The sequence below is a fragment of the Mandrillus leucophaeus genome, unplaced genomic scaffold (genome assembly GCF_000951045.1).
Source record: "Mandrillus leucophaeus isolate KB7577 unplaced genomic scaffold, Mleu.le_1.0 Scaffold357, whole genome shotgun sequence".
NCBI lineage: Eukaryota > Metazoa > Chordata > Mammalia > Primates > Cercopithecidae > Mandrillus > Mandrillus leucophaeus.
The window spans coordinates 931143-940072 of record NW_012103776.1 but is presented as its reverse complement, the minus strand read 5'-3'; the positions used below and the strand labels follow the sequence as shown (position 1 = coordinate 940072).

Genomic DNA, 8930 nt, shown 5'->3' with positions numbered 1-8930 from the left:
CTGCCTTGGCCTCCCAAAGTGCTGGGATTACGGTGTGAGCCACCGTGCCCGGCCAGTATTTCCATTTTATAAGTAGGAAACTGAGTCATAGATTAAATAACTTGTCGAAAGTCAAACAGGAAGTAAGCAGTACAGCCAAGATTTAAACCTGAGTGCTAGCTCCAGAGCCCATGCTATCCTGCTTCTTGAGAAAGTCATTACCATATTTTAGAAAAATAGCTTCATGGCTATGTGGAGGATGAATTGGAGGAGACCAGAGGCAGGGAGACAGCGAGGAGGCCTTTCGGCAGTCCACATGAAAGCAAATACAGGTACAAACCCGATGGGATCTAATAAACAAATGGATATGGAGCGGGGACAGGGCAGAACAGGAAACAACTGAGCCGCTAACTTGAATAACTGGGCAGTCCTGTCATGACTGCAAGTTTCCTGAGGCCTGCCAGCCATGCGTACTATACAGCTGGTAGAACTGTGTGTCAATTAAACCTCTTTTCTTTATAAATTTCACAGTCTCAGGTATCTCTTTATAACAGCACAGGAACAATGATGTCAATATCAGAGACAGAAAAACAAAGGAAAATATATGAGATGGGTCAGGAGTAGAATAAGGAATAATGGTCTTTATTTGAGGCCAAATGGTTTGAAATATGAGGGGCGTTCAAGTACAGGGGTCTGGCAAGCAGCTAGAAAATCAGACCTAAAGTGTGGGAGAGGTCAGGCTGAAGACAGAGATGGACCAGATACTCTTGAAGGTACCAAACATTAGCTTCAGCTCTCCTCACCGGCAGGGGGTCTTTCGAGCACCTGGCAAGGGCCTTAGCAATACATTCATGTTGTCACGTTTCTTTTTTGTAACAATTTCAAAAGTAGGTTATTTTTGCTGTGATTAAGACTAAGATTGTTACCTCTTTCCACCCTAACATCTTCTTCACACTTCCCGCCAGGTCAGGTGGCACTGGAGTCCTCTAGGCATTGCGGGGGGGCCTGTTTAGGGGCAAGATAAGTTTGAGATACCATATAGGTTGGGCTTCATGGGATACATTTAGGGGAGTTCCATGTGTAACTAAGTTATTGCTAGCCATCCTAGCATAGACGTCTTCTTAAAGAGTACTCCTGTGTTAAATTATATAAACTTCAAGCACCATGAAACCTTGAAGTGTCCCTGAATAAAGTCAAAGATGATAACTTGACATAGATGACAAGTGAAACTGACAAGATCACACAAGAAGAAGATATAGCAAGAAAAGGTGGCCAAGAATGGAACCTTCAGGAACCCACATTTAAGAGGAGGGTGGAAGAGAGCCAGCTGCAGAAAGATTGATCAGCTAGAAGAGCCATGAGGGCACAGGAGTTTGGGAGTTAAAGGATGAGTGGTTTCCAGACGGAAGGGCAGGTAGAACAAACATCAAATGCAGGAGAGGAACTGTTGAACTTAGTAGGTGGGTAGAGATGGGCTGAGTCACTAGGAAGTAGGAAACTTGAGGCAATGAGTATAAATTACTTTTTTTTTGAGACAGAGTCTCACTGCATCACCCAGGCTGGAGTGCAGTGGTGTGATCTCGGCTCACTGTAACCTCCAACTTCCGGGTTGAAGCGATTCTCCTGCCTCAGCCTCCCGAGTAGCTGGAATTACAGGTGCATGCCACCACACCTGCCTAATTTTTGTATTTTTAGTAGAGATGGGGATTCACCATGTTGCCCAGGTTGGTCTTGAACTCCTAACTCAAGTGATCTGCCCACCTCAGCCTCCCAAAGTGCTGAGATTACAGGTGTGAGCCACTGTGCCCGGCCAAGTATAAATTACTTTTTAAAGAAATAAAATGCCATTTGCTACATCCAGGACATTCCACTTAGTTCTTGTGGTGTTTAATTTTATGCATCAAATTGGTTGGACCATGGTGCCTGGATATTTGGTCAATTATTCTGGATGTTTCTGTGAAGGTGTTTTTTGGATGAGATTAACAGTCATTGTTTTATTTGTTTGTTTTATTTATTTATTTTTGTTTGTTTTTTCTTTCTAAGACAGAGTCTCACTCTGTCATCCAGGCTAGAGTGCAATGGTACCATCTCAACTCACTGCAACCTCTGCCTTCCGACGCCTGGCTATTTTTGTATTTTTGTAGAGACAGGGTTTCACCGTGTTGGCCAATCTGATCTCAAACTCTTGACCTCAAGTGATCCACCCACCTCAGCCTCCCAAAGTGCTGGGATTACAGGCATGAGCCACCGTGCCTGGCCTCATTGGTGGACTTTGAATAAAGCAACTTGCTATCCATATGTGGGTGGGCCTCATCAAATTGGTTGAAGGCCTTAATAGAGCAAAAGACTGATATTTCTTGAGCAAGAAGAAATTCTGCCAGCCTGATGGCCTTCACACTTGAACTTCAACATTGGTTCTTCTGTGAGTGTACAGCTTGCCAACCTACCCTGCAGATTTTGGACTTGCCAGCCTCCATAATTTAATACAGTCCTGTAGGGATACAAACTTGTTCAAGTATGTCTTTAAGAAGCTTACCCAGTGCAAGGGGAGAAGTGGAATTCACATCGGGTAGAAGAGCAGGAAAGGTTTCACTAAAGAGACTGCATTTAAGGTAGGCCCAGAAGGATGGGTTATATTTGGGTAAGCAGTGACTGGAGAAGAGCAATTTCTGTGGAAGTTACAGTTGGATGAGGAAACGCATGGAGCCTAATCGGGCATTCATAAGAATCTAGTTTGGATCTGCTATGATATGTATAAGGAACCAGAGGGAATAATCCACTGGAGCCAAAGTGTAGAGAATGCTTCAATATTAGGGATGAGGTGTTTGAGATTCTTTTAGGAAGCAGAGAATTATGGAAGGTCTTTGAGAAGGAAAGTGGAATGACTGAATTTCATAGTACAAACAATCCCAATTAGTGCATGAGTTGGGTTCTAACCACTTTCAGTATACTATGTGTCACGCACTGTACTAAATGTTGTAGATATAGTGACAAAAGACACAGCACCTGAATTCAAGGAGCTCACAATCTGTGAGGGAGTAGGAGATAGAGAAGGGAAAAATTATAATGCAATATAATAACTACATGGTACAAAAGAATTACACAAGAAGGACAACTAATCCAGATGTAGACATGGGGTGGGTTGAGATATGAAGGGTCATAGAAAATTCCCTGGAAAAAGCAATTCTAGGCTGGGCTCAGGGGTGTATTGTAGTCCTCGCTACTCAGGAGGCTAACACAGGAGGGTCACTTGAGCCCAGGAGTTCGAGACCAGCCTGGGCAAAATAGCAAGTCTTGGTCTCAAAACAAAACAAAACAACACAACACACACACACACACAAACCCAGAAATACACAACAAGGAAAAAAAGTAACCTGGGCAACATTGCAGGAAAAAAAGAAAAAAGAAAAGCTGGGCATGGTGGCACACACCTGTGGTCCCAGCTACACAGGAGGCTGAGGTGGGAGGATTACTTGAGACTAGGATGTCAAGGCTGCAGTGAGCTGTGATCAACCACACTTCCAGCCTGGGTGACAGAGACAGACTCTGTTTAAAAAAAAAAAGAAGAAAGAAGAAGAAAGAAGAAGAAAGAAGAGGAAGAAGAGGAGGAAGAAGAAGAGGAAGAAGACGACGACAATATTTTAGAACACTTTTCTCTGAAAAATATCTCATAGAAACTAGGTTGAATCATTGGAAAATACATTGCTATTTCATCTGATCCAAATTGATACAATGTTACGATGGTGTTTAGGTCTCCCAGGTCAGACTCAAAAGCTTAATTCATGACTATCTTACACCAGTATTTTCTGGATTCCAAAAAAAGAGGCCTAGAACTGGCAATATGCAAGATCTGAAATCAGACAGGTTAAATTGTTAAATCCTTCTTCTCCTTTTCTTCATTTTCTTCTTTAGATTAAGCCTCCTCCTCCCAGAACCTCTGGCCAAAGGCCTTCAGCCTTCCCTGAGGCACTCAGTGTTTTTCCAAAACTTGATTTGCCCCAACCTTTCTGTGTTTAGGTGCTACTGATCTGTGTTAAAAAGAAGGCGACCTGGCCAGATGAAGTATGGTAATCCCAGCACGTTGGGAGGTCGAGGCAGGAGGATTGCTTGAGCCCAGGAGTTCAAGATCAGCCTGGGCAACATAACAAGATCCCATTGTTTTAAAAAATTTTTTAAATTAGCCGGGGATGGTGACAGATGCTATTCAGGAGGCTGAGATGGGAGGATTGTTTGTGTCCAGGAGGTGGAGGCTGCAGTGAGCTGTGATCATGTCACCGCATTCCAGCCTGGGCAACAGAGTGAAACCCATCTCAAAAACACACAAAAAATAGCAACCTGATTGAACTAGTAAATGCCAATGTGTGAACGACTATCAAACCCTCCTACCTCCTAGAGCTATTTGCATCTTTAAGAAATGATACTTAAGAATCTTCGGTGGAATTCCAGGCAATAAAAACAAGGCCTTTGTGTATTTGTTTAGATACACAACTTATAAGTCAAGAGTTGAGAGGATGAGGTCTACCAATACTATGTTTCCCCTTCAGACAGTTTGTGACTTTGGTAAGTAAATTTCTGTATGATATTTTATATCTAGTTACCTCTATTATTAAAATCTTGTTTATTTGGCATTTGATGGACCAATATTAGCTATGAAATCCTTTCTAATGAAACCAAAGTAGAGGATTAGGCCAGGTTACAGTAATGCCTGTAATCCCAGTACTTTGGGAGGCTGAGGTGGGAGGATCATTGAGCCCAAAACGTTGAGGCTGCAGTGAGCCATGATCATGCCACTGCACTCCAGCCTCAGCGACAAAGTGAGACCAAGTCTCAAAAAAAAAAAAAAATACAAGAAGAAAGAAATAAATTAAAGTAGGGGACTTAAACACCTGCTTCTTCAAAAAGAATTTAAAATTCTACAGAGAAGAAATTATTCAATTATTTCATCTCTTTCCTGCTTCCTTTGGATACTAATCTAGTTGAATTACTCTGTATAGTTATAGCATATATGTAACTACTTTTGTAAGCAGAACTAATGTTTTTTTAAGAATCACAAGTAATGTATATTTCATGATTTGGATTAAACAAACAAGTTTAATTGAAAAATTATCATTGTCATCATAGGTAATATTTATTAAGGATTTAATGTACAACAACCTTATATGAGATATTATTAATTTTTTGAGACAGAGTCTCACTCTGTCACCCTAGGCTGGAGTGCAGTGGCACAATCTCCGCTCACTGCAACCTCCGTCTCCAGGGTCCAAACGATTCTCTTGCCTCAGCCTCCTGAATAGCTGGGATTACAGGTGCATGCCACCACGCTCGGCTGATTTTTGTATTCTTAATAGAGACAGGGTTTCACCTTGTTGACCAGGCTGGTCACCTCAAGTGATCCACATGCCTTGGCCTCCCAAAGTGCTGGGATTACAGGCATGAGCCACCACGCCCAGCCAAGGTACTATTATTATCATCCCTATGTCATAGATGAAGAAACTGAGGCACAGAGAGGTTAAGTAACTTGAAGTTCCCCAGATAATAAGTCGCGATGCCAGGATATAAACTCTGGCAGTTTCATGTTCCCTCCCTGCTGCTTCCCACCTACTTTTGATTCAGTAGATCTGGAGCGGAGCACTCGGAATTAGTAAAGTCCCCAGGTGATTCTAAAGCAAAGCCAGGTTTGAGAACCATCCTGTTCATTCACTTTGCACTGGATGGGTAGTTACTTACCTGTGTCTTAGAAATAGTAGTTCATATGGTTAGTCAAGTAACACCTGCACACTTTCATTTCAGTAGTGAGCAAATTTGCTTGGAATCTGCTTCAGTGTTCTTCGGGCACAATGCTGAGGGGGCAGGTGAACGTTAGGAAATTGTCTCTCACCCCACGGCACAGACCACCTAGTTTAAAGGCACATGTGAGCAGGCAAATCAGGGAGAGATCACAAAGCTTGGGTAGAAGGTGTAAGGTGGGCTTCCTGGGAGGGGGTGTGAGCTGGATCTTGAAACGTGAGCATGATTTGGAGACGGAGGAAAGAAGTGGGGAATGGTCTCTGCTAAGGGAACAACTGAAGCAGGCCTTCATAAATGGCGATTCACAGCTCATCTGTGGGCGAGTGAGTACAACCAACAGGACTGGATGGCATTGAGAGTTCCTTCTGGGAAGTGGCAGGAAATACATTTGGAAAAGCAAGTTAGGGCAAGATCTGGTAAACCTTAAGTGCCAGGTCCAAATTTGGATTGAACACTGTAAACAATATGGAACCACTGAAGCTTGAAAAGGCAAAATTATAATGATGAAGGTATCGGTTTAGAAGGAATCATCTGCCATCAGTCATGACACAAGGGGAAGGATACAGAAGAGATAAGAACCAGGAAAAACATTTGAAAGGTTAGAGGATCAACATAAGTGTGGGAGAATATCTTAGTAAAGGAGTGGATATACACAGAATTGGGAGTCACTGGGTCAGGTTATGCCACTGCTCAGGCTGAGTGATTTGGAGCAAATTGCCTAACATCTCTGAGCCTTAGGTTTTCTCATTGAAAAATGAGTATGATGATGGTAATGACACCCAAAATAGGCCAAGAATTTCTCTAGGGTGGTGACAGATACAAGGTGAATGGGTTAGGATTTTGAGTCTGTTTCCAGGTCTATATGAACTAAAGAATGTGTTATGGGCCGGGCGCGGTGGCTCAAGCCTGTAATCCCAGCACTTTGGGAGGCCGAGACAGGCGGATCATGAGGTCAGGAGATCGAGACCAGCCTGGCTAACATGGTGAAACCCCGTCTTTACTAAAAAAATACAAAAAACTAGCCGGGCGAGGTGGCAGGCACCTGTAGTCCCAGCTACTCGGGAGGCTGAGGCAGGAGAATGGCATAGACCCGGGAGGCGGAGCTTGCAGTGAGCTGAGATCTGGCCACTGCATTCCAGCCTGGGCGACAGAGCGAGACTGCGTCTCAAAAAAAAAAAAAAAAAAGTGTTATGAATGGCAACAGAGACATCCACTTTGTGGAAGATGAGAAAGGGAGGGGAACTAATGGTTGGTGAATGTTCCACGAATTATGTGGGAATTACAAAGAAATTACTCTTCACACTCTTATGAAGTAGGTATTTTTATCTCAAATTAACAGTTGACCTTACTAGAGCAAAAGATAGTAATTTGAGTTACTGGATATGACTCAAATTTGAGTAGCTAGATACAAACCAAGGTTCGCTAAAATCTAAAACTTGGGCTTTTCCAACTAGCACATCATACTGTTCTAGATTTGAAAGTTATATTTTATTTCATTGCTTCTGGCTTAATGTAGTCTGTTGAGACTGTTTTGAACTTTGATTCTGACATCTATCAAATTAATTATCCCTCCAAACTTTGGGTCATCCAAGAGGGACATCAGTTTTGCTGAGCTGGGGGAGAAAGATGGAGGAAGGATGTTTTAAAGTAGAAAAGAGCGGCAGGTGGCCTTGACCTGTGAGGTAGGAGACAAGGTTATCTGCGCAAAGTAAATGCAATCTGGATGTTAAGTGGACATAAAAGTCGATGGAATAAATTTGCTGCTAAAAATGATCGTGTAGGCAGGTGGAGAGTAAAGAATAGAAAGGAGTTAAGAACCAGGAATGGAGGCAGTGAGAAGAGGGAGGGTGGTGTGGGTGGACCAAATACTGCTATTAAGGAAAAACAGAGGGTGGAGGAAACAAACAATAAAGGGAAGGTTGACCCACTCAGCCCTTCTATTCAGCTGGAGGAAGTCACAGAAAAGGAGGCCATATTGAATGGTAAGATTGGAGAAGACTGGTTAGGGAATAGGAAGCTTAAGTTGTTGTCTAAAAAACGCAGTTTCCAGTAAAAGGAAGAAATTGGGACTTTTTAAAAAAAAACCCACATATGTACACTGGAAAACATGGGCCACAGGGATAAACCTTCCATTTTTACTTCCAACCTTACCATGTGCTCACACAAAAAAAGCGTTAAATACATCTAAGTTTTGACGAGGTTATTCAAAAGTGTAGGATGTAAACCAAGAATTGTTCACACCCCAACATCCCGCACAAATTAAGGGATTACATACCTGAGTGACAAGTACATACAAATGCATTACTTCTAGAGAAACTGAGATGTGGATAAAAGACCACATTTCAATACAGGGGATCACATACACCAGAGGGATCTTTCTTCAGAGACAAACCCACGTTACGCAGGTAACAGTGTGGACTCTGGCGACGGCCCTCTGCTCTGGCTGAGGATTTCTGTCCCAGAGTGGTACAGGAATCTGTGTAGTGTTTTCGTTTGGAGAAAACAGGAAGTTACACTCATTACATCTTTTGCCCAGATGATAGAGTTCGAAATCCCCCCGGGGTTGTCCATGGAATGAGCCGCTCTGTTATGCTGTGAGCCGTGGTATTAATAAGCCACCCCTCACTAGATGTGGGGGTTCCACAACGCTTCCTCCACCCGTCACCACAGCAGCGGATAGGATTTAGGTTGAATATTCCAAATAGCCAATTATGACAGTTAATTTCAAATGAGATGACTTCGAACTACACGTGAAAACAATACTACTTTATATCACGACTCATGCCATCCGTGTATGTAATCAAAGCCTTCTAAGTCTTGATTTGTCCTTACAAAGACGAAGGATAGAGTGAATGTCAAAATTTGCCAAACAGGAGTCTGTGAAAGTCTGAAAGGGAAAGCCTAGTTAGGTTTTATCATAGAAGTGATTTTTAAAAAGAGACACGCAGATAAGCTCGAGCTTTCTGGAGCCGATTCCTAAGGCCTTGCAGGTGTTAAGGGGATCGAGAATTGGCTGCAGGTTCCTCGGAAGTCTGCGCCGATTCAGAGGGCCACCTGGCCACCTCTGACTTTCTGATCTAGGGTGCATCCCCCAGTCCCGGTCGACAAAGGTGGGGAGTCAGGTTCGAGGCCAGCTGGGGGGGGCGGTGTGCGCACAGGGGAGG

General features: G+C 43.1%; 1 protein-coding gene across 1 annotated transcript in view; it reads left to right on the top strand.

Moving 5' to 3' along the window:
• The first annotated feature begins 8047 nt into the window (after positions 1-8047).
• The window catches only part of CUL1 (cullin 1), a 108342-nt gene continuing 107459 nt past the window's right edge, over positions 8048-8930 (top strand). Inside the window, exon 1 of the mRNA XM_011989552.1 lies at positions 8048-8895. The gene's annotated coding sequence lies outside the window, so the exon portion shown is untranslated. The remainder of the gene's footprint in view (positions 8896-8930) is intronic.